Source organism: Nuphar pumila, chromosome 5 (genome assembly GCF_984573655.1).
Source record: "Nuphar pumila chromosome 5, dmNupPumi1.hap1.1, whole genome shotgun sequence".
NCBI classification, from domain to species: Eukaryota; Viridiplantae; Streptophyta; class Magnoliopsida; order Nymphaeales; family Nymphaeaceae; genus Nuphar; species Nuphar pumila.
In genome coordinates this window covers 11,488,569-11,515,873 of record NC_143253.1, presented here as the reverse complement: position 1 = coordinate 11,515,873, position 27,305 = coordinate 11,488,569, and the positions used below count along the sequence as shown (strand labels likewise).

The following is a 27,305-nucleotide window of genomic DNA, read 5'->3' as shown; positions in this document are numbered from 1 at the left end:
ATGCCAAATCACTGTCGATTGTGACAATCTACCACAATCGGTGGGGCCGCTGATGATGACATCATGAGCCCCATTGTGGCGGGCCCCAATGCTTGCACAATGATTGGTCATGATGGATCGTGATGATATTCCAAAGAATTAATAAATGGGTTGGATTTGGTTTAGATGTAGGCGATAATGTATGTGGCCTAATTGGTTTCTGAAATCAAATTGGTTTCTGAAATCAAATTTGGATACCGATGAGAAAGAGAGAGATTTTGGGTGTATATGGGGATTAAGGTTTTGGGCTGTATTTTGATTTATTTGTTATGAACTTCAAATTATCGGACCAGTGTTATATATTGTCATTAGATAATGTTTAAGAACTTTCCGTTGAGGTCAGCAAATAGTTTGATTTGTTCATATGAAATAGATTTTTATTAATAATTATATATATTTTTTATTTTATCTCAAAAAAAAAAAATTGGGGCGCTACCCCGCCCCGAACCCTAGACTATCACACCAAAATTTTTTTTTTTTGCTACACCCCTGTTCCCCCCCCCTCACATGAATCCTAGCTACGCCCCTGGCGCTAGGATGCCGATGCACCCACACCCCAAACATGCACAATGAAAGCGTGGTGGGTCCATAACCCAATGATAGCACAAAATATACTATAAAAAAGTCACTAGATGCAGTTATAGATGATCTAAACGACGCTTCAGTGGATGAGGGGTGGTCGATGTTTTCTAGCCAATTGACACCCACAATAAGCTCAGACCAGAATGTCGAGAGGAAGCATGACCTTTTGAACCCATAAACATTGAGAGAGACCAACAATACGTAGATAGCACTCATCGTACCACTACAAGTCTCTAATTTATAGGGAGATCTGGTGGAGGTCCATATGGCTATACATGTACAATTATGAGGCCTCATAATTGTCATGTAACCCCCAATACCCAAGAGCATCTTTCATGTATCTTCCTTGATGTACCCATGTCAATATGGGTCACATCCAGGTTAGATTTGATCCGATCTAAAATCCAACATCTACTAGATTGGAATTGATCAAAACAATCTACGATAATGAGATCTCAAAAGTGGCATGACAAAAAAAAAATTAATTGGGAGATATTTAAAACCTATTTGCTGTACAAGGGTTTGAGCAGTTACAAGTTGCTTCTCCAGCATTGAAATATCAATGAGGCATTAGTTAAGTTAAGATTAGTTACAATTTTTGTATCCAATTCAATCCTCACTGCACATCTAACTTAGGAACCATGAGATATACTTGTCGCATTTCTATTTTTTTATTACACAAAGAATCTCGGGTCTCGATAGCAGGTAGAGCTCAGCTTGACCCTGCAAAAAGTAAAACTTCATGGCTAGAACCCTCATCTATGTTGCATCGGCTTATGCAAGGGAAATAGTGACCACGGGAGTCGAACCGACTGTCCGTCTGATAGTTGAGGCCCTTTCCAACTAGGCTAACCCCTTTCAGTTGGTTTATTTGAAAAAAAAGGGTAACTTACAAAAGCCACCGTATTTGACAAATTTTTAAATAAGCTACTCATTGTTTTAGTTTATATATTCAACCGCCTGCCCTAAGGGGGGGTTGGCGTAGTGGGGTGGGGCCTTGGCTGCTAGATGGGCACTAAAGGTTTGATTTTCATGGGTGTCACCCTTCTATGCAAGCCAACGCGTAGCATAGGCCTCGGGGGTAGAGGTCCTAGCCTAAGAGTTTTATGCTGTTGGCATGATGACCGTGGTGCTCCAGTCAATTCTTCCCACTTCATCATCGACTTTCCAAACTTCGAACGAGAATACGATGAGGGAGAAGAGATAACCGTCGACATAAAATATTTTGTCAAGCGCCGCTAGGATGCCGATGCACCCACACCCTAAACATGCACAACAGAAGCGTGGTGAGCCCATAACCCAATGATAGCATAAAATGAACTATGAAAGAGACACTTACCGAATGCAACTATAAATGATATGAACAATGCTTCTGTGGATGTGGGGTGGTCAATGTTCTCCTCAACCAATCGACACCCACAATAAACTCAGGCTAGAATGTCGAGAGGTGAACATGACCCTTTGAACCTAGAAACGATGAGAAAGATCGATAATATGTAGATGTCACTCATCACACCTCTACGAGTCTCCTATTTATAGGGAGATCTGGTGGAGGTCTATAATGGGCATACATGTACAGTTATGAGACCTCATAACTGTCCTGTAACCCCCAAAACCCAAGAGCCTCTTCCATGTATGTTCCTTGATGTACCAATATCAATATGGGTCACAACCAGGTTAGATCAGATTCGATCTAAAATCCAACATCTACTAGATCGAAATTGATCAAAACAATCTATAAAAATAAGATCCCAGAGGTGGCATGACAAAAAGAAAATTAATTGGGAGATGTTTGGAACCTATTTGTTGTACAAGGGTTTGAGCAGTTATAAGCTGCTTCTTTAGCATTGAAATATCAACGAGGCACTAGTTAAGCTGAGATTAGTTACCATTTTTTTATCCAATTCAGTCCCCACTACACATCTAACTTAGGAACCATGAGATATACTTGTCGCATTTCAGTTTTTTTTATTACACAAAGAATCTCAGGTCTCGATAGCAGATAGAGCTCAGCTCGACCTTCCAAGAAGTAAAACTTCATTTCTAGAACCCTCACCTATGTTGCATCAGCTTATGCAAGAAAAATAGTGACCACGGTAGTCGAACCGACTGTCCATCTGATAGTTGAGGCCCTTTTCAACTACGCTAACCCCTTTCAGTTGATTTATTTGAAAAAAAGGGTAACTTACAAAAACCACCGTATTTGACAAATTTTTAAATAAGCTACTCATTGTTTTAGTTTCTATATTCAACTGCCTGCCCTAAGAGGGGTTGGCGTAGTGGGGTGGGGCCTTGGCTGCTAGATGGGCACTAAAGGCTTGATTTTCATGGGTGTCACCCCTCTATGCAAGCCAACACGTAACATAGGCCTCAAGGGCAGAGGTCCTAGCCTAAGAGTTTTAAGCTGTTGGCATGATGATCATGGTGCTCCAGTCAATTCTTCCCACTTGGTCGTCGACTTTCCAAAAGTAAAAAGACATGCTATTACATTTGGAAAATGCAAACTGATCAGATTTTGATCTAAACCCATGAGGTCCTTAATGCCACCTCCTCAATACAAATTTTAGATTCGGATGAGTTTAGATCAAAATTCGATGAGTTTGTATTTTCCAAATGTAATAGCATGTCTTTTTACTTTTGTTATATACAACGTTGACTCCTGACTTGTTGAAGATAATGTTTATGCTTCGGCGCAACATCTCATGTGGGTCAAGGGAAGCATGATTTTTACCTTCGTTGTTCGCTCTTATTTTCTTGCAATGGTCTTCATGAGCTGCAACAGACTGATGGTGAATTAACTACATATTTTCAAGTAACTTTCTTGACACTTTTCTCATGCATACATAGGCTTCTTCACTTTTCGATGCCAAATCTGCAACATGCATAAGTAACCTACATAGTTGTTGGTAACGGGAGGCTATGTGGCACTTCTCATCAACACCAGATTGACTGACATTATTTGTATCCAGCAGTTCAATCTTTGCTTATCTTATCCATTTTTGCATTAAATATGACTCAGGTATTTCTTGTATATTCTCTTGATTAAGTGTCTTTAATGCATGACACCATAAAATACATTTGAATTCATACATTTTGCACGTACATTCAACTGTTTTATTATCAACATTGTACATAACATGTTCTTCTTGCCTTTTTGGATGCTCTTCGCCCTCCCATACAATATGGTATTTGTGCATATTCTTGGTTTGCATGCGTCCTTCTATGTTGTAATTCATGACCTGTATAACCTTCTTCTTAATTCATTAAAATACAGTTAGTGTATACAGATATGCAGGTCGCATCAATATTTTCATGCCCAAAGTTACATGGCGCGTATTGAAGCATTTCACATCTTGTTTAAGCTCATTCTGTCTAAGACTGTCTACAAATAATTCATATTGTTTCATGAAGCGAAACATTGTTAAACATGAATACATGATTTTTTTCAGTGTGGCATGCATAGATTCAGCTCTTTGTGTTCTTATCATGCATGCACAAAAGTATTATCTTCCATATGCCAATGCCCAATTCTCTTTTTCTGCATATAAATTTTGTAACCACACACAGTCTTCAATGTCGTACATCTGAATCATTTCCTCCCAATCAAACATAAAGGTGACATCATCTACACTCTCAAGTACACACCTTGTAATTATTTTGTCAAACCTTGTCTTCTCATTAAATATGTGTCATATGTTCTTTGCTGCATTTTGAAAGATATGCCACAAACATAGGCGATGATGTGCATCTGGCCATACATGAGACATTATAGCCGCAATTACGTGATCACCATCTGTAAGTAGTAGCTTCAGGTTGTTTCTTATTCATTGCCTGTGTAAATACTCTTAACAACCACTCAAAGTTTTTCTTGGTCTGGTCATATACAAAAATGCCGCCTAATATACAACTCTGTGAGTGATGATTCACTCTGACAAACTACGCAAATGGCCACTGTTCAATATTAATCTTCACTGTCGTATAAAAAACAAACACATCATTGAAGTATTCATAATCTACTCTTGACTTTGAATTTGCCCAAAACATATTCACAGCATATCCATCTTCATCTAGTTGCATTGCACTAAAGAAACCAGGGTCAATGCTTGATTTCTTCTGTAAGTAATCAACCAAAGAATATATTTCTTCATTCTTCATGTTATCTGTTCTCTTCCTTCTCAAATGGTTTCTTAGATCCATAGGTGTGAATGACATATTTTCGCGACCACTTGTGCGTGTACAAATTGTATGTCTTCCATGGTGCAATGCCAGTGCTATCAGATATTTCAACATTTGTAGCATGTGCTTCAGTTACTTTACGATGTGACCTTAACATAGGAGTCATAAATAAAGCTGCTAAATCATGGTTATGATCACTGATTAAAGTATGAACTACATATTTTTCATTCGAAAGTCTTCTTAACACCATTCTCGCTGAACATCCACATCTTGAATCTGGCTTGCTCCTTCTTGGATTTCTACTCGACTTCTTCCAACCTTCCTTAGAACAAACATATATTTTTCTTACCACGACATCCTGTGCATTTTTTGACCAAGAATACCTTCTAACACTGAAGTCAAGTTTTAAGGCATAATCATTGTAAAATTTATATGCAACTTTCTAATTATTAAATTGCATTCCTTCTATGGTAACAGAGTCAAGTATACTATCATGTACATTCCTAGTGACTGCACCTTTATCAAGTGTACTGTTATGATCGTCTACTTCATTATCGAATTGCATTTCTTCTGCTAGAACATTTAAGTTAAGAGTGAATCTAATGCCTTCACCCTTCTTATCATGTGCATCATTAGTGCACATGTTCACGTCTTCAGGTGCGTCATTAGTACAAATGTTTACTTTTTCATAACTTTCCGATAATTGAGATAGATCATCTTTACTGCAACCAGATGATAAGCTCACCACTGTCATAAGCAAAATATCAATTTGCGTTAGCCAACTCATATATTTACTACGATTTATTCAAGATGCATATAACAACAGATACCGATAAGGTTAAACAAGTAAAAAAAATGATTGAATGAATCATAGTATAAAAGCAACAACGATTTGTTATTTGCTTATACTATGCATCAAGTTGTTATTTACCATGCTAATAAAAGAAATGATTTATCGTATATGTGTATTGACGATAGCAATTCATGTGACAACGATTTAATTATATCTATGACGCTGTGAAGCGATTTCAATAAAAATCTCTAAATGAGCAGCAATTTGAATACAAAAATCACCACCGCAAGTGCGCAGCAATGTATTTCTGCACGCACACGTTTTAAAATTCTTTCTATAAATATCTTACAAATTGATACTAGAAAATACATAATATCTTACAAATCGATATACATATCACATAATACATTACAAATTGATACAGCAATTGAGCATAATAGCTTATAAATTGACACTACAAAACACATAATATCTTACAAATTGATATACATATCGCAAAATATATTACAAATTGATACAAAAAATTAGCATAATAGCTTATAAATTGACACTACAAAACACATAGATATATATATGTCACAAAATATATTACAAATCGATACGAAAAATTAGCATAATAGCTTACAAATCGATATTAACAAACAAAATAATATCTCATAAATCGGTAGTATGTTACTACAAACGCGATTTGCGTTACATTGCATATACTGAGTGAATGGACGATACTAGATGGGGTAGAGGCCCTTCCTCGCATATGTAAATACACATTCTTGTCAACAGGTCCCAGCATCTTATAAATATCTTTAATTTTCAAACCGTCGAAAAGACAAGATCCACCTGCAATAACAAAACAACGCCTTAATGGCACTCATGATGACATACGTTCTTCAATAATAGCATGATGACATAAAAAGGTACTCACGATACCTTAATGGCACTTGTTAGAATGTTTGTGCGTCATTGCATTTTTCCATACTGCCTAACGAAAACGAAAAAGAAGAAAAGACTGTAAAAAAAGATTGCTGACAAATGCCCTTATAACGCCCACCAATGATCGAACCAGTCGATCATTTTATAGTTATTTCCACGAGGTAGGAACGAACCTGAGAATGTTTTATAACACAAGGCAGGAACGAGAAGGCGGCAATGTGTTGTAACACAAGCTAAAAACCAAGGCGGGAACTTGGACTTGAGACGACAGCAAAGGATGCTCTGGTGACAATAGACGACGGTAAAGAATGCATCGTCACATGGAGCTCCTGTTACAGCAGATGGTGTGTCGTCAATGGGTGATTCGCTGGCAGCATAGGAGTTTGCTGCTTAGGGCAAAAATGGAACGTTTGGACTTTTTGAAGAGTTAAGATCATCCTCCCTTTTTTGGATGAAAGATATTTTTGTCCTTTTCTCGAACCATCGTTTCATGGCGAGAATGGCAGGAAAGAATACTTAAGTCTTTGCAATCGCATCGGAATCTAATGCTAAGTGATGTCGACACACACGGGGATACAAGCCCCATGTGATTATATATATGTGGCCCTCATTAGTATCCCCAAACAAGCACAATGCATCTTCGGGGGAGAACACACAACACCCTCCCCTGATTTTGGCGTCTCACCCAAAACCACCTTCTTAAAGAGACAACATTGCCACACCATCTTACCTTTTCCTGTATTTTTCATTTTTATGCCAAGCTCACACCTCTCTCTTTTGGTTATGAGGCCAATGCATCCATCGATAGATGCATGCGAGCTTTTCTTATCGTTGCTAGCTGAGAACGTGGCACCAAATCAAACAGGGCAGCGTGAGGCCTGCGAGCTTTTCTGTATTCTGCATGAAACAGAAAGCAACCTCCCCCGCTTGCAGCCTCCAACAAGGCAGCGTGAGGCATGTAGGGAAACAAAAAATCAGATCCTCTAGACGTTGATGGGATTTCCCCCGATCCAATCTATCGTTGTTCCTGGCCACTTTTGACGAGCTCTAGATGTGACCTCCCATCTGAGTCGAGCATAAAGTTCAGTGTGACCATATTAGCTTCCAAACTGAGAAAAACCAAACTCTCTGGATAAACTTTCATTTCTTACCCTGCCAAGTGAAATGTGATGCAACTGCAATATCCCTAGGGAAATTGAGGTTGTCCAAATCAAGTTATGTTAGTCTCTGTGTTCTTTCTACTTGTGTCTAATTTGATATCTTAGTGATTGGGGAAATGGGTGCAAAGGTGCATTAAGAATGATATTGAGCTCGACTCATTCTTGATTTATTCTCTCGTTAGAATGTATGTGAAAATGAGAATTGAAGTTGCAAGCCAAGTGTTTGTTGATATGTTTGAGAGGACAGGCTTCTCATGGAATGCCATTATTGCCTAGGAATGAGGATCAATGTGATAGTATTCTTCTTTCACAGGTGAAGTAAAGAGTTTTATTTATTTATCTATTTATTTTTTGAAGAAAAGTGAAGGAAAGACTTAACCCCCGGTTTTACACTTACTGGTATTTTATCTTATCTGCATGTTCATATGCAAGTTTGCTTTACAGTGGATAGAGGCTCTACGTTATCATGGTTGAAAGCTACTGATTTCAGCCCATGGTTGATAGTAATAGGAGCAAAGGTGTACGGTTAACCTTATCGTTGAGTTGGGTGGTGTAGATAGGGCTTATTAGCTAGTGAAGCCCATGAGAATTGTCAGGTGTATGTATTTGGTGTGCCTTGCCATGTAATGTAAGGAACAATGTATCTGCCGATTATGTATGTTACATGGAGATGTTGTCACAAGTGATGACACCAGATCTATTAAGGTATGAATTAAAAGAATTAGAAGTCCACTTGAAAGAATTAATAATTTGATTGAAGCTTGCAGGCCATTAAAAAAAGTTTGTTATCATAGATAAGGAGGTGAATGCGTTGAACGTGCATCAACAACAGTTGCTCTTACGGGGCTTATTTAGCACCTAGCCATGATACACATCTAGTTTGTATGTAATTAATTCATGGCGTTCCTTTTGTAACCATTCAACCAAGAAAAGAGATTGATTCATGGAAGTTTATTAAATGCTCTCTCTCTCTCTCTGCAACAAAAATATGTGATTAAGAAAGAAAGAAAGATAGATAGTCGTTGTCAACCAATTCATATGGCAATTGCCTTAAATAGTTTAGCTTAGAGATGAGCATCTTGTTGTTCCCACCACAACCTTTGAATGATAAAAAAATTTAATTGTTGCTCTCTATTTTGTAGTTATTACCACATTCATTCTTGTTTACACCATGAATCAAGTCTTAGATTATAGAGTTGTGCAGTGATAGTGTTTACCTACAAGTCGTCTTGGATCGTTTAACTACTGCTCTATATGCTAACTAATCAAAACTTTAAGGGAGAATCGATAAGGAAATATATATGCTAATTAAAAGTCATATTCAAACAAATTGCCGTTCAGTTGAACATCTTTCGAAATAATAAATCATCATTTAATTGAACATCTCAAGTGAAAAAAAGAACATCTAATTAAAAAATAGCCACAGAATTTGGGTCAAAAGGGAATTCATTTCATTCACCCCTGCAAAATCCTTGCTAAATAACCCTGATGCTCCACCCACTAGGTCAAGTCATCTCAACTCTACCATCCATCTTCCACTGTAGGAGACTTCTGATTCTTGGAAGTATAAAAATCTGCATACAACAAAAGTAGAAGATGAATTATTAAAGAACTCAACAGAATGTATGAAACGTCATCACTATTTTACATAACACATCTATGAAAAAAATGTTTGGATTATAAGTACATAAGAAGACAAGGATATTTGTATCTTCAAGATAGATTTGTGTACAATAATAGGAACTTATGAAAACTGAAATGAGAAACAATAGCCTACATTCACAGGTGGTGTTAGCTTTTTCATACACACGCAGAGAGAGAGAGAGAGAGAGAGAGTCACCATTTCCGAAGCAGTGGAAGCCGGCGGAGTAGCTGGCGTAATACCTGTGTTGAAGACGTCCCCAAATCGTAAGTCTGCCTCCCACCTCAGAGCTGCAATGTGCTTGGCTACCCCAAACAGGAACTCACCAAAGACCATCGCGAGCTAACAAGGGCTTGAGCTAGGGTGCAAATTAGATGAAGCATTGGAAGGATGTAGCGATTGAGGGCTGAAGAGAGGCCGCCTATATTAAGGGAGGAGCCAAAAAGAGGGTTTGATAAGGGAAAATTGCTTGCCAAACAAGGGAGAAGCACTGTTTGAGAGGGAAAAACTAAAGGGGGACACTTTTTTTTTTTGAAGTTATAACCCGAAGAAACGTACCCGGCACGAATACCTGGTCAAGCTGGCTCAGCCTGCCATACTTACTGTCGTCGGCTTAAAACTCAGAGGCTAGAACCCCGGCCTGGGGAGAGAGGGGACACCAATTGATTTTATTTTTTTGGTGTTTTCTTTAGTACATTGGCATCTGCCGTTATCGACATGGGGTTGACGTCAGAGACTAACGATACCAATTTCTCTGGTCTAACGGCTATGAATAACATATGATGGCATCCATTATATATTGTTTGAGGGGATCCTTTTCCAGCTAGCCACTGTCTTGAGAACAATGAGACCCATTTTTGGGACACATGGTACAATTCCACTGGTCCTCAGGCCCCAAACAATATAGGTCTGCTTATATGGAGGGGAAGGTGAATTTTGAAAACTTTGATCCGTGTTCTTTGAGGTATATAGACTACGTTTGATTTTCAAGACGATAAAAAATGCTCATGATCATTTTATAATAATTGAAACAAAATAATTGGTCGAAATCATAATCAAATCCAACATCAAACATCGCAAAGAAATGTCAAAGATAGAAATAAGGGTACAATTATGCCATATAATGAAGAATATTCTAAAACAGAAAGTCACACTGTATCCTCCTTAAATCATGCTGATGAGGGATTGAAACAGAAAGAGAGTTTAGATCCCAAAATTGTAGGATCTAATAATTCAAAATTGTAATCTGCTCTATTGTTTTCCTTAATAATCACCGTTCATTTATTTTAAGAGAACCACACACATAATCAAGGTGTGTGTGACAAAGATAGATGACGTAGGTGTGTGATCAGCGAACCTCTTTAACTCGTGTGTTCTCCTTTTTCTTTACTCTGACATAGTATCAAAGCTGATATTCCTCAAGGAGTAATCTGATTACTGGTTTCAAGTTCTTCCTTGCCCATTGTTTTTTCTCTGCCACTCTGTGTTACTGCTTCCATTCGTTATGTAAACTGCTTCAAACAACAGTTCATCCCTCATATATGAGATAAGTTTCAGTTCTCTCTTTTTGCTTCCTGCACCAACTAGTCTTCAACATTTTCTTTTTATCAAGCTTACTGTTAATAATTACCTTCTTTGGGAGAGTTAATTCACCCCATTACTCATTTCTTATGACTTGTATGGGTATGTTGATAGGATTAAGATATGCCCTGTAAAATTCATTGAAAATAATGGATCCCAAATTGTGAATCCTGAATATTTGACTTGGATGTGTCATGACCAATTGTTGCTCAATTGGATCATTTCATCCTTGTCTGAACCAGTCCATGCTCATATAGTTGGTTTAAGAACGTCCTTTGAGGTATGGAATATGTTGAAAAATACCTATGCAATTCATTCACGATACAAAGTGATGCAGCTAAAGGAACAATTGACCACTCTCAAGAAAGGATCCACGACAATAAATGAGCTATTTCAAAAGGCAAAGATGATTGGCCATCAACTATCGATGACGTCAAAATCAATTGCAGAAGATGCCATGATTTTGCATATTCTTTGTGGGCTACCTTTAGAATATGCAACATTTAAAACCTCCATCTCAACTAGAAGAGATCCTATATTTATGAGTGAGTTACCTAGTCTCTTACTTACTCATGAGTCTCAGCTGGCATATACAAATAATAAAAAAGTTTCGAATGCACCCTCTATCAACTATATGAATCAGTCAAACAACAAATAATTCAATGGCCCCCATAATCAACAGAGGAACAAAAATCATAATCGGGGCTATGGAACAGGTCGACAATATCACAATGACAATAGGCGCAGCCATGTTGTTTGTCAATGCTGTGACAAACCAGGTCACAGTGCAAAAACATGTTTTCAGATTACTAAACCAAGCGGCAAGGGACATACAACATCTTCATCAAGCAGAGATTGCTTGGTACCCAGATTCAGGAGCATCGCATCATGTGACCAACGATCTCTGCTCCCTGAATATTCACAGCTCGTACGATGGAAAAGATTCAGTAAAAGTTGAAAATGGTGCATGATTGGTCATTCAAAACACAAGGCATTCAATTCTAAGTGCTAATAATTCTAAATTTCTTCTTAAAAATATTTTACATGTCCCTAAAATAACCAAAAAACTTATTTTTGTAAACAAATTCACTTGTGATAATCAGGTTATCATGGAGTTTCACCCTGATTTCTGTCTTGTGAAGGATCTAGCGACAAGGAAAGAGCTTATGCGCAGAGTGAGCCATAACGGGATGTACAAGTTTGAGTTTGAAAATAAATGTTTGAGGAGATAAATAGCACTCTAAAAATAAGGCTGCATATGTAGAAGAGAAGGCATCCATGGAACAGTGGCATCAACGTCTTGGCCACCCTACCTATAAGATGGTTCAACAGGTAGTGCATCAATTTGGGCTTCCACATTGTGGGGCTTTTGAAAAATCTGTTTATGTTGACTGTCAAAAAGGGAAATCATATTCTTTACCCTTTGATGAATCATTGCAGAAAATCACAGCATCTCTTGATCTCGTGTTCTCTGATGTGTGGGGCCCTACACCCGTCTTAAGCTTAAATAATGATAGGTATTATGTCTATTTTATTGATGCCTACTCGAAACATACATGGATATATTTTCTTGGACATAAGTCAGATGTTCTAAATGCCTTCAAAGATTTCAAAGCTAAAGTTGAAATTGTGTTTGAGCAGAAAATTAAGTACCTCTAATCCATGGTGGAGATGAATATGTTGCTTTGAAAAATTTCAAAGAATGTTAGTGGTATTACACATAGAGTGACATATCCCCACACTCATGAGCATAACGGTGTTGCTCAAAGGAAGGACTGTCACATAATGGAGATTGGTCTGTGCGTTATGAGTCAAGCAAATATACCAACCAATCATTGGTCCTTTGCTTTTTCAACAACGGTGTATCTTATAAATAGACTCCCATCATATATCTTTGGTCATAAAAGCCTGTTTGAAATTATGTTCAAGGAGAGACCTGATTACAAATTTTTAAGTGTTCATATGTGCCTATTTTCCATGTTTAAAACCATATCAGAAGCATAAGCTCGACTTCAAATCGGCCCAACACATGTTTTTTGGGTACAATAGTAGGCACAAAGGATATTATTGTTAAAATATGGACAATAAGACGATTATTGTCTCTCGCAATGTGATCTGTGATGAGCAAAGCTTCCCATTCAAATCCTAGAATGTTGATTCTCCAAATAAGGCAAACACCACCCTTGTACCTCTTATTATTCCTCCTTGCATGCCCAACTTGAGTCCAACCCCGACGGACAAGGAAAAACCCAGTCACACACTTTCCTCTTTGTCTCAAGAGGACTTGATCCCCGTACATTAATATTGACACAAACTCTTGACCCTGTTGTTCCTCAATCATCTAATGAAACCATGCATGAACCTAGTAACCATTCTCCACAACCATTAATAACACACCCTATAACCACCAGACCTATGAATGACATTAGAGTTTTCAAAATATACTTCTTAACCTTGTATCACATACCTTCAGCTTTTATCCCCCAAAGACTGGACTTTTCTAAAACTACCACCTACAAACAAGCTTGTCAAAACTCTCATTGGGTTGAAGCCATGACCAAGGAGTATAAGTCTCTCCTATAAAACAAAACATGGGTCTTTGTCCCTCGTCTGACAAATCAGAATTTTATCGGGTGTAAATGGATCTATAAGATAAATCAGAAAGCTGATGGCACTCTAGAACGATACAAAGTCAGATTGGTGGCAAAGGGGTATACACAAAAAAAAAAGACTCAATTATTCTAAGACATTTAGTCTTGTGGTCAAACCTACCACAATTCGAATTGTCCTATCCATAGCCATCAGTTTTAAATGGCCCATTCGGCAACTCAATGTTCACAATGTTTTTCTTAATGGAGAGCTACAGGAAGAGGTATATATGATGCAACCTCCAGATTTTAATCATGATTCCACTTATGTGTGCAAGTTAAAAAAGGCTATTTATGGGCTTAAGCAAGCTCCCCGTGCTTGGTATCAGAAGCTAAGTACAACCTTAATATCACAGAGATTTCAAACTTCTAAAACAAGACACCTCTTTGTTTATTTTTTGGAAAGATCATCTTATGGTTTTTGTCCTAGTATATGTAGACGATATTTTGCTCACAGAGAATTGCACTTGGTTGATCTCTTCGTTAATCACAAGGTTTGAATATCATTTTGCTCTTAAAGATTTGGGATCTCTAAACTATTTTTTAGGCATTGAAGCAAGGCAATCTACTCAAGGCCTTTTTTTATCAAAAATAAAATATGTTGTTGATCTTCTGCACAAAGCAAGGCATGAGTGGAGCAAAACCAGCTAAAACTCCTATGTCATCTTCAAAGATTTTGGGACAAGGGACCATGGCCAACTATCATAATCCCACTGAATACCGCAGCATGGTGGGAGCTCTTCAGTACCTTACTTTGATCAGGCCAGATTTAGCCTGTTTAGTCAACAAAGTATGTCAATATATGCAGAAGCCTATAAATGAACATTGGTCTGCAGTCAAAAGGATCTTAAGATTTTTCAAGGCAACCTTACGGTCTGTACATTAAAGCTTCTTCTGACTTGACTTTAATAGCCTTTTCTGATGCAGACTGGATTGGGTGCCCAGATGACCAAAAATCCACAGGCGGGTATGCTATTTTTCTTGGACCTAACATACTTTCATGGAGCTTCAAAAAGCAACATACCGTTGCGCGATCCAGTTTTGAAGCATAATACAGGTTTGTTGCCAATACTGCTGCTAAGTTAATTTGGGTTCAGTATCTCCTTCAAGAACTTCATGTCTCTCCTAGCAAACCACCAATACTATGGTGTGACAAGGTTAGTGCCACATATATTGCCGCCCATCCAGTGTTTTACAGCCGAAGTAAGCATGTTGAACTGGATGTACATTTTGTTTGGGACAGAATTGCGAAGAATAAGCTTCAGGACAAGCATCTTGTATTCGCTATTCAAATCACTGATGCTCTTACTAAACCTCTCCCTTAATCCCATTATGAACAACTCAGATTCAAATTCAATGTCCTTCCTGGACGGTTAAGTTTGAGGGGGATGTCAAAGATAGAGATAAGAGTGCAGTTATGCCAGATAATGAAGAATATTTTAAAATAGAAAGTCACGCTATGTCCTCCTCAAATCATGCTGATGAGGGACTAAAACATAAAGAGAGTTCAGATACTAAAATTGTAGGATCTAATAATTCAAAATTGTAATATGCTCTATTGTTACTCCTTAAAGGAGTTCTTTCCTTTTTTATTATAATCACCATTCATTTATTTAAAGGAAACCACACACAAAAGCAAAGGGTGTGTGAGAAAGACAGAGGACAGAGGTGTGTGATCACTGAACCTCTTTAACTCGTCTGTTCTCCTTTTTCTTTCCTCAGACAAGAATAAGATCTTACAAAAATTATAACCTTTATTATTCCATGGAATCACAACTTACAAAACAAAGCTAAAACAATGATGATACAATTTTTTAGTCTAATTTCTTAACCTAGTGCATCTATACCAAAGAATCAAGTAAGAGAAAACCATGTACCCAACAATAAACACCATCATAACCCCCAAGTTTCTCCATTTCTCCGAGAGCCTTATCCCTTGCTGCACCAAGAACTGACCATCGTCCATCACGCACCTCCCTTCATCACCACTCTCCAAACACTTGTGTTTCTCACCTCCATACTCATTTATCAAGAACGCCTCAAACGGGTACTTAAACAGGCTCAGATAATGCATAAAAAGCTAGTACTTGGGTATGTTATCCTCAGCTATAAAATACTCCGAAAACAGGAAGAAACACCCCATGAAACCTGACACCATTGAGTTCCCCATGATGAAGTTTGGCACCAGTGCACTAAAGCACACCACAAAGGAGTTGGCCATCAAGAGCACCATCCACACCACCAAGACAAAGTAAAGAAACCCAAACACTTCCCTCCTCAAGCCCACCAACCAATAGACAGGAGTTGAGTACAGAAAACCTACCATGAACATGAAAGGGAGGAACACCAAAGCGTTTGCAATCACATAAGAAGCCACTCTGTAAGCACCCCTTGATGTCTCCCTCATCAGAATCCTCCTCTCCTCTAAGAAGATGGGCAGCCCCTCGATTGTTGAAGACAGCAGAAACGTTAAACTAAAAGCAAAAAAGCCAAGTTTTTCACGCCATACTCCACCGTTTAAGAAGATGGTCCCCACCGCAATCCCTGCAATCATTGATTGAACTGTTCTTGCTGTGAAAAGCTGCTTAGTTCTCAGCACGTTCTTACAGAACCTCTCGCTCAAAATCCCCAATTCCTTCACTCCAGAGTTTGCATAAGAGAAGGCAGACCTCTCTTTCTCACCATCTTCAGAGTTTGCATAAGAGAAGGCAGACCTCTCTTTCTCACCATCTTCTTCTGCTTCTGTTGCTTTTTTAGGTTGTTGGCCTTCTGCATTTTCATGAGTACAAGTTGGTTTTGTACCAACTTGCTCAGATGTACAATTTGTATCCTTTTCTTGCTGCCCTTTCTTTTGTTTGTGCTTATCATATTCTTCTTCAGTTGTGTGCACTATAACTTTTGTTGGAATTATAAGCTAGACTCTTCGTATTCCTCCCTCATTTTTGAGAAACTCATTTTACTTTAAGGCTTGTTGAAATTATAAGTTAGACTCTTCGTATTCCTCCCTCATTTTGGGAACTCGTTTTACATTAAGGTTATTTGCAGTTTTCTATGCAACTCTTTGGGTTCCTCTCACATTTATTTCTTTTCCTTGAAAATGTAATAGTCTTTTAGTTTTTCTATGGTAGGTATTTATTATGTAATTAAATTTTGGTTGGGCTTGAATGCTATATATATATATATATATATATATATATATATATATATATATATATATATATATATATATATATATATATATATATATCAGCCATGTATCTTCATTTTGACAAGTTATTGGAATGTATTGAAGCCTTTTGTAGCCTTCTCCTTCTCTTGCACCATTTTTGTGTGTTTTTCATTCTAGAGAACAATCTTCTTCTCTAGTTTGTTGTTTTATTTCCAACAACTTTTAAGCTTTGTATGACATCAATGGCAAACTTGAGAACGTTAACCTGGGAAAGAATGCAGTAGCCGGACTTGATCAGCTTCGTTTGAAGGCCTTCAATCGATCTGTGATGAACAACGCTTCCATCTTCGATAAGAAGAATCTGATTAACGAGTTCGAGTATTCGAAAACCGGGTTGGTGAATGCTTACTACTATGGTCTTGCCTTGATTCACAGCCATCAACTTCAGCATGGTTATGACTTGCACTGCTGATGCACTGTCCAGGCCGGAGGTCGGCTCGTCGAGGATCAGGACGGCCGGGTTGTGAACGAGGTCGACTCCGATCGAGACGCGCCGCTTCTCTCCGCCGGATATTCCCCGAACATTCGTGCCGCCTACCCGTGAACCGGCCACGTGATCCAAACCCAGCTCTTTGAGGAGCGCCTTTACACGGCAGACCCGATTTCCGTAATTGGGAAGCCGTAGCTGGGCACTGTACATGAGCGTCTCTTCGACCGTCAGCAATGGATACAGCGCGTCGTCGTCTTGCGTAACGTAGTCAGAGATTCACCGAAAGCTCGCGACGTCCATAGGTTGGTCGTTAACCAAGATATCGCCGGAAAGCCGTCCGGGGAGCTCCTTTCCGGCTATGATCTCTAGCAGTGTGGACTTGTCTGCACCACTCGGCCCGGCAACCGCTAAGATCTCGCCGGCACTGGCCTTGAAGCTTACATCCCGTAGGATGCTTCTAGAAGTGGTGGTGGTGGAAATGGGTCGCCATGGGATCCATGATGTGAGTGCGGTAGTGGGAGAGTGTAGCATGTATGAAATGTTGAGAGTTTGCAGTTCATAGGTATTTTTCAGGTGGGATTCCTCGCCAGAATCTGGGGCTCTTTCTGGAAGAGCCATAAGGTACATAAAGAAAAGTGAAGGTTGTGCTGTAGAGAGAGAGAGAGAGAGAGAGAGAGAGAGAGAGAGAGAGAGAGAGAGAGAAGTGTAGGGGGCGATGGTGAAGTTTGGTGCGTGCGTCTTAAGATGAGCTAACTCACCGAACTCTCCCCGTTACTTGCACGATACCTTGCATGCATTTGCATGCTATCATGTATCCCAATTGCACATATGACACTATCCCTGTCTTCAAGGAGCGGAGGAGAGGCAACCATTTTTTATTTTTGTCAATGACCATTTTGTCCTCTGCTTTGCTTTGGATGGCTTGGATGGCCAAAGCAGAGCAGTTACGGTCATATTTGTATATAATGGATAGTTAGTTATATTCAATCCCCATCGTACATCTCACTTGGGAGCCTGAGATTTATGAAGGTGGAACCCATGCACACCTCCATCAGATGAGATGTGTGGTGGTGATGTTATATATAGCGGCATAGGCATTGTCTACGACCAATAACTGCTCTCTGTAGTTGGTGTCTGCACCTTTGGTTGGACCAACTAGGCTAATTGTTCAACAAACATTCAACCATGAACTGGCCAACTGCATTCTACGGTCCACAACATGCCAAAGGGACTCGTCATTTTAGCCTGACACGAGTCCGACGTACTCCGACACCACCTGAACACATGCACACATTTATTTTTTATGAGAAGAATATTTTTAATAGCTTTTTAATAATAAAAAAGTAATGCTTATTGTCATCGTTTTTATCACGTCTTGGACATGTATCAACATGTCGAGCTCCACGCGAATCTGTGTAGCATAGATTCCTGCAGGCCTCTGATTGGTGAAACCTTGGAAGACCCCCTTTATATACTATTTATTAACCCCCGAAACATCACCTTTGTGCCAGTGTGGCATGTGGCCATGATTTTGTGTAGGAACGCCTTAGGTCGGATTCATGTCGATGTAAATGGGTGCAGCTTAATTGGTTTCTTCGGTCAGATTCAAGTTGAATAAAGAAAGCCCCTTCAAGCGGATCAGGTCACATGGCATATGAAGTGATATTGTGCCATGTGGCACTAACCCTTTAAATTTTTCAACAAGGCAAGAACCATTCACGGAGGTGGAACATGGTGCGATATATATGACCATGGTAGATATTAAAGGTCAGGATTGGCGTATAACAGGGGCCCGTAATATGTCATATGATCCATATTCAAGAAATGCTAACTGGGAACACGTAATGAGAAAGTGTGTGTGTTGAGGTCCTGTAGACCTTTTTTTTTAAGCGAGCTCCTCGTCATCCATAGGGATATGGCAGTGGATTGGGAGGAAACGGAGATCCGTCCAAACCTGCCTTATTCAGGGCGGGATGGATCGAGGACATGGAGAATGAACCGAGAATGGAGGTTAAAATAAAAACCCATGTAGTACTCTTGCCCCCTCTCTGTCCTCGATCTTTGTTAATAAAATTATTAATAAGCCTTTATTATATTATAAAATAATATTTAAATTATATATATATATATTCTATCCCTAAGTTTCTATTTCCTAACTCTAAAAGCAGGTTTCCTTTCTCTCCTCTCACCTTCCTCTGGTCTCTCTAACAGGCTTTAAAAAATGACCATTTAAATCCTTTACCAAGGTAAAATAGGAGGATCAATTTCAACCTCTCTATTTGGGGTGGGGATGGAGAACATGAAACGGAGAATGGACCAATGATGAAGGTGAAAATTAAAACCCGCCACAGGAACAGTGTGCAAAATTTTTAGATGGGGCTGAGGTGAAGTGCTTGTCCCCCTGCACCCACCCCGGTCTATTGCCAGCCCTAGTCATCCAAAAAAAAGAAGAAACGCTCCTCGTGAGCTCTTCACTCATGACATTACGTTCTCAGGCTAGCCACCCTATCGTATGAGTGGAGCTCTTGTGGGCAGGTGCTGCAGACAATTAGGCAAAGGCCAAATACATGAAAAATAATATCAAGGAAGCAAGTTTGGTGATTGACAGTGGAGTTCTTTTTTATAATGTTATTGATGAAAAACTATCTTTGTTCTTCCAATCCATAATGCCATTTAAGAAATCTGCAGAATTTTCAATCCCTTGTATCTTTTGGGCCAGCGAGTCAATCAAAAAGTTGGCAGTTGGTTGGCTGCCCATTGACGATGGCTCTGCCTATCTCAACTAAATTTCAATTAAATTCCACAAAAAAATTAGTATGGCGTTACGATTGCACCAAATTATAGCTAGCAACATCGCCGCTATTCTTCTTTGTGATTGCCTTGAAATGAATTCGCTTATTTAATTCTCGTCAGCTGCAACACAATAATGCAGAAGTAAGGCTGTACATCGATGGCTTTTGTACTCTCTCTCTCTCTCTCTCTCTCTCTCTCTCTCTCTCTCAGTGACAAACGTTTTAAACGGCAATTTCTCGTTTTTCAAAAACTCAGGAGAAATTGAAAATTTTTCATAAATCTTGCATTTTTTTGGCTATAAAAAAAAAAGAAGATAACATTTACTTTTTATAAGAAAATATTAATATAAATTATTTAAAAATAAAAATACACATTTTTTCGTGATAAATAGCCATTTAAAACATAAATATCGCGTTTAAATCATGGTATTTATGTTTTTTCATAAATCTCGCAATATTTTGAAAATCCACCAAGAAATTGGCGTTTTAAACTTTGAGGCAATTTTTCATGATATTATCGCAAGATTTTCATAAATCTCGCGATATTTGTCACTATGCTCTCTCTCTCTCTCTCATGAAAATTCTAGCGCTCGATGGGACTCCAAAAAAAGGGTGAATTAAATCAAGACTGGATCAGGTGCAATCACATTGCACATAGGGCTGGTAAAGAAGCTAAAAGAGACTGAGCTTGAAGTGTTCAAGATTGACTCATTTTTGTGGCGAGCCAAACCAGCCAAGCTGAGTTCAAGCCCATAATCTGTCCGAGTTAGGAAAGCCGATTTGAGCTGAATTGTTTATAGAAAAAAAATACATTGTCTAAAAAGTGAAAGAAATAGCATACAAAAAAATACTTGTAAAATATATCTTAAGATATATTTCTTACCACCTAACCAGTTTATATGAGTCCAGCCGAACCAAGTACCTAGTGCTCATACTAAGCTTGCTGAGCTTATTTTATGAGTTTAAACAGACTTTTTACAAGCCGAACATGAACTGCACAAATGCAATGTGCCCGCTGCACCTGATCATCCTCATAAGCTGTTAGGCTCAGGTTCAGTGACAGTGGCACATTGTATTTGTGCGATGCGGTTCCATATGATCCCAATTCGTGAAAATAGCACGTTTACCCGATGTGAGATGGACCAGCTTAAAGCTGCCTTCCATGGCTATGAAACCCGATAGTCGTCATGCCCAACAAGTAAACAGGTCTAGACCTAGGCAGGGCCAAAATTATACTCGCATGGAGCTTGGACTAGCCTGACCCAACCCATTTGAAAATCAACCCAATAAGACCCAGGCCCCACCCAAACCCAACAAGAGTTGGGTCAGGCTTGATCAGTGGGCCTGGGCCTGGGCCTGGGTCGTGCCAGTCCAGCACAGCCCAATGTCTAGCGCTCTTTCTAGAGTCGACTACCAACAGCTAGGTATGTATGTGGCATACATATGAAGCAGTAACCATGGTTGTTGCGCCATGCTGTGTGACCAATAATTATTTTATGTGCATATAACAGCACCTCCGATGTGCATGCTCCTTCCTTTGGGCTACATAATCTATTCATAGATCCAATGCGTCTAATGCTCACCTGTGTTCACCCGAACAACTAAATACATGGGAATTTGGATCCGGTTTACATCTGGAACCGCTAAAAATTGCATAACCTTCATATCCTGGATCCCACCCATTTGCATCCCTACCTGTATTACTCTTACCTTCTAAAATTAGTTATGTGGAGTTACAAAAAGTGACATTCAATAATTTAGTAAACCTCTCGTCACGTTTGTTGATGTAATGAATTTAAGTTCAACTTTCTCTTAAATAGAAAAAAAGAAAAAGATTGAACATGTCATTTTTAAAAGTTAACCAGGGTTAGGTGATATAAAGACCAAATCAAACAGTCATTTGACCTATTTTTTGAAAGGTAGCATTTGAAATTTGTGGTGGCTAAACATAAAATTTCCATAGATTAGGTGCCTATACGTGATTACCCATGATTAATTGAAAGGGAGAAATAGGTGGTCCATAGGTCTGGGCAATGAACCCCTCTGACCGAGCCAACCAGCCCATCAAGAGGCAGTAGCCCAGTCAAATCAGCATGTTATCCGTTTAGACTGGATCTAAGCTCAGTCCTTGCTGGATTGAAGCTCAAAAACACAGCCCAACTTCAGCCTAGGCAAGTCGAGCCATAGGCACCCGGCAGGCTGCCGGCTCTTTTATAACTGCCAAACTGCCCAAATCAAATCTAATTTTGACCGAACCGTGCAGCCTGTTAACAGGCCACAGGCAGGTAGACCACCAACAGCCTGGGCCTAAACGTGGTCTAGGTCAGTATGGGGCTCAAAAACCTGGACCAGAAACAAGACTACCCCTCTTCTTGAAAGCTTTGCCGGAAACTACTCTATGACAATGGACGACCACTCGCAGGGTATGCGTTACATCTCTCCATTCATTCGAGGTGGGAATAGGAGTCAACATCCAGTATGAATCATTCTCCCATGTCCCAACCGCGGAAGAGGATGACAGCAACTAGCTGAGCCGGACCCAGGGCTGCTGACAAGCAGCCCAACTTGATACCCAGTGCCATTGGGTGAGTATGTAGGTTTTTCTTTTCTTTTTCAAGAATAATTTAACCCTTGCCGTTTCTTGCTCTCAAGCCAATGATCTTTAGTGGGGTAGTGTGCGAGGCATTAAGTAGAGGAGATGAGGGGAATAGCATGTAAATACATAATTTGGGTTAATTGCCAAATATAAAGGCAAAGATTTGTTACAACAGTAATACCTATTTGGCATTAGCAAGATTGAACATTTGGTACCACTAGTTGATCTGATTCATGCAAAGATTAGCTTGTGTCATCAATTTCTCTTCATTGATGACGTCCCTTGGGATTACCCCCAAGTAATAGCATGTCATGTGGATTAAACTTTCACTCAAGCTAAACCCACTTTCTTAAGAAATACCCTGCATTACTCTCCAGCCAGTTCCCACTTGAGTACTAGTACTGTAGCCTAAGATCAACTCCATAAGCTTGTCTCAAATCCAATCTAAGCCTGCATACACCTTGACTTGAGATCTCAATGTTCATGTGAGTTTGCCTTAAACTCAGACCAATATAGACCACGAAGGTGGTGGGCATCGGACTAGATTATAGCCCCATTGAATCAGTAAGCAAACTGTTTGTAAAACCGCTAACTAGGTCGATTCTGAAATTGGTTTCATAAACTTCTTATGTCAATTTACTAAAAATGACCATTTAACAAGCGTATTGAAACCTTTGCTGGCCAGCAACTTCTAGAAGGCCAAGGTAAGAATGATATCGCGGTGTGCAGTGTAGAGTTATCAAGACAATGACATGCTGGAAAATTGTGGTGATAAATCTGCTAAATCTGTACGTGTCAAAAAAAATTAAGGGGCATTGATTGCGTAATTATACTGTACGAGAGTCTATAAGTCAGTTGTAATGGCAGTGGTAACGACAATGATGGTGAAAAAGTAGCAGTAATAATGATGAGGTGGTGAAGAAGTGGTGGTGGTAGTATTTTATGAGCTTACCTCCACTCTTTGGGAGGCTTCAATAATCATAAAATCGTGTGGTGGTTCTAAAAATGCTTGCTAAATGCTTTAAGAGCAAAGAGATTATTATTCCATACGTATCGTCTATCTTCTCAGCAGGAAGCCTCTCAGTGTAGCTGGCTGAAAACCAAAGCCCAGAAGGGATGGCTAAAACACAATGCCTGTTGGGTTTTGGAGAGAACCCGTTAGGGAGAGGGAAAAGAGTGGAGAGAGATGATTAAAGGCCTGCATAAAAAGGGTTCCATCATTGAGTTTTTTCTCTGTGCTGGTTTACTGGGCTGCACATTTTCCGCCTTTGAAATGGTCCTTTTAAACCCATTTTGTAATCAAACTGCGACAATAAAATAAAATAAAAACTGATGAACCAATGTAACAGTTCATGTGGAATTCAATGAGTCTTGTAACAGATGCAATTTAATGAGCTTTGCAACAGTTCATAAAGTCTCCAATGTGAGCCCTCATGGCCACACTTTGATCCATGTCAACCAATCCAAACCAAGATCCAACACCACCAAGAATGGAAGAAAACAGCGTAAATCTAATAGAAGACAAATCATCAGTAGGATTGAAAAGTTCTTGACAGAAAAATGTGCTTCGCAGAAGCATCAGTCTCGCCCTCCCTCTTTGCCTTGATTGGTTAACAAACACTCAAAGACATCAAGTGACCTTACCAAACAAGCAGGATTAGCACAGTGTGTGTGTGTGTGTGCAAGAGAGAGATATTCAACTATGCACGAAATACCAAAAACCCACATGGGGAAGTATTTCATGAAACATCCTCTCATGCGCCACTCTGTGCACTGTAATGCCTTTCAGCAGTTCATTGCCCCACATGCATGTTAGCATAGAACGCGCAAATGCCAATAACTTGCTCATGTAGTCCTAAGATAATTAAGCTTCAATTCCTAGGAATATAACTTAATCAAACCAGAGTTACCGGAAGCTTCTTAGATAGGTGGGAAGCCCGCTTCTCATAAACTCGCTTCCGAAACTTGATGAGAACCTCTATTCTCCCACACTTCTCCTATTCTTTTCACACACTTCATCTATTCTTCTTATATATTCTTTTATGCGTTTTCTCAAACTCTTCTCTCACTCACTTTCATGTGCTTTCTCTAAATTGTTTGTCATCATTTTTAGATTTTGTTAAAAATGTAATTCTTACACTAATTTATTTTAATTTTTATTTGTGTTTTATTTTGATTCCCATTAAATTTTTATGTCTTGTTTTATTCCTCGCTTCCACCTTCCTATACATTTTAAAATGCATCGCTTCTTGCTTCCACTTTCCGTATCATTTACCGCTTCCGCTTCCTAGTCTGGCAACCTTAAATCAAACGATAGTTGGCAAACTAGTGACTCAGACTCGGATTGCCCAACCCTTGACTCAGGTCAGCAGGTCAACTCAGGTAACTCGGGCGGATTGGGACATAAAATTTTCAAGTACTTTTTTTTTACATAATAGTTTAAATATTGAATATAACACTATGTTTTCTACAATGCAAATACAAATAAACAAACTCCAAGTAGCAAATTTACTAAATCAAAGCATCACCTAACAAAAACTACAAAATATATGCACAAAAAGTAAAATAATAAGCCTCATAGCTGCACATAAGAGCAATAATGAAATGAATAATTAAGCTGCACATGTAGAAGTATAATTGTAAAACAAGTAAAGAAAAACAGAGAGACTAAGAGAGAGGGCCTCAGCGAACGCGTGTGCAATAGAGAGAAAGAGAGAGACCTGGCTGCCGGTGGTCGTTGGTGGCTGCCGGCGGTGGACAGCAGATGCCGGTCACCAGCAATCGCTACTGGTGCTAGGGTTTGAGGAGAAGAGACCCTTCTCAATAAAAAAATGTTTTTTATAATGTTAAGAACCGGTTTCCGCATCAAATCGGTACACGTCTCAGTCATGAATCGGACAATTCAGGACTGACTCGTTGGGTTGCCGAGTCTGTTAATTCTAGACCGATTCACACAGGATCCTGGTTAAACCAGGATTGGGTTGAATCAGTGACCCAGTGAGCTGACGATCCGAGGATCGCCAGGTTTGCCAACCATGAATCAAGCAGCCTAGGCCTGAGCCTTAACTCAAGAGTCAAGAGATCAAGACAGAGGACCAGAACACTTTAGCTGCTGAACCCGTGCTTAATAGCACTGACTGTCCCATTGCCCACATTGATGGATGGTCAGTGCACAAAAAACAAAAGAAAATGCTAGTGTCAAAACGCTCAACAAAACCCTTTAGCGGGGCTATGCTAAAGGGTCTTCTTTGCGTTTTGCGCTGTTTTGCATTTTTTGATGCATTTTTTTTGCACCGTCCATCAACACGCATGACACTATTAAGCCTGGGTTCAGCACCTATACATTTGCATTAAGCACCTACTCATCACTATATATACGGAGAGAGAGAGAGAGAGAGAGAGATTAATAGCTGCTCACACGTTATGTGCTAAATGATAAGTGTTAAATGAGTTTTTCTGCCCTTTTGCTATTTTTTGCAGTTTGACCTCATAAATGTGTTGGGCATGGTCGATTTACAAGTAATCTAAACCTGGATCATGTATTTTCTATGAAAAAAATGATATTTGGAGCCTAAAAAAATTACAATGATTGCAGACAGTTGATTTTTTGAACATTATAAAAGTTCAACCATGTGTCAGAATCGAACACTTCAAGAGCTGATCCCTATAAAATCAAGTACATAGATCACATCTCTTAACTCAAAATTTATAAAAAAAAAACTGAAAAACTCATTCAACAAATAACATGTGTGCAACTACCAATCTCTCTCTCTCTCTCTCTCTCTCTCTCTCTCTATATATATATATATATATATATATATATATATATTATATAAAATAGACTCACTAGAATACGAGAATTGAAATATGAGAAATAGAAATATGGTCATTTTCAACACCTTTTTTGCAAATCCAACCATGTGGATGTGTTTGGCATGGTAAATTTGCTAGGAATCAACCACTACATTGTGTATTTGATTTTTGAATGCTTGAATATTTATGAAGATTATGAGCCATTGATTTTAAAGCCATAAAACATTCTTGAGTATGCATCAAAATAAGATGATTTAAGGGCGAGTTTTTATAAAACCAAGCATGTAAATCACATTCGTATAGTTAAATTCATGAGAAAAGAACAAAAAATCTATGAAAACCATGGTTCACATATTAGTTCTCATATTCTAGTGACTATATATATAGTGAGTGGTAGATGTGCAACCCTTAGGGGCGCAACCATGCTGGTTGGCCATCGCAGGCATGATGCACAATCACAAAAAATGTGAAAAATGTTATATGTATTGATTATTTCCTTAGGCAAAAATAAAAAACATTCTCTTGTTTTAAGAACTTTCATAATTGAATTAAAAATCAATTTCAAACTAGCATTTATATTTTTTGTTTGGACATGGGAGGTCAATTTTTAACAAATGAATTCAAGTGTTATTTAAAAAAAATAAAATTTTAATTACATTAAAGATCTTGCCTAAGAACTCCACAACAAAAATGGCTTCGTTAAAAGAAAACATAAACACATTATAGAGACTATTAAAACACTACTTGTTTTGAAAAATGTTCTTAAAATTTTTTGGACTGAAACTGCTTTCACTGTCGTCTACTTAATAAATAGAATGCCATCTTTTGCTTTGAAAAACAAGTCCTTTTTAGAAAAGTTTTTTGAAATTGACTTACATGTTAAAAGATTAAGAG

The 27,305-nt window shown here is 38.8% G+C and overlaps 1 pseudogene; it reads right to left on the bottom strand.

The window, feature by feature from the left end:
* Window positions 1-15,285: 15,285 nt before the first annotated feature.
* On the bottom strand, window positions 15,286-17,828 carry LOC149836785 (ABC transporter G family member 10 pseudogene; annotated as a pseudogene).
* Window positions 17,829-27,305: the final 9,477 nt, after the last annotated feature.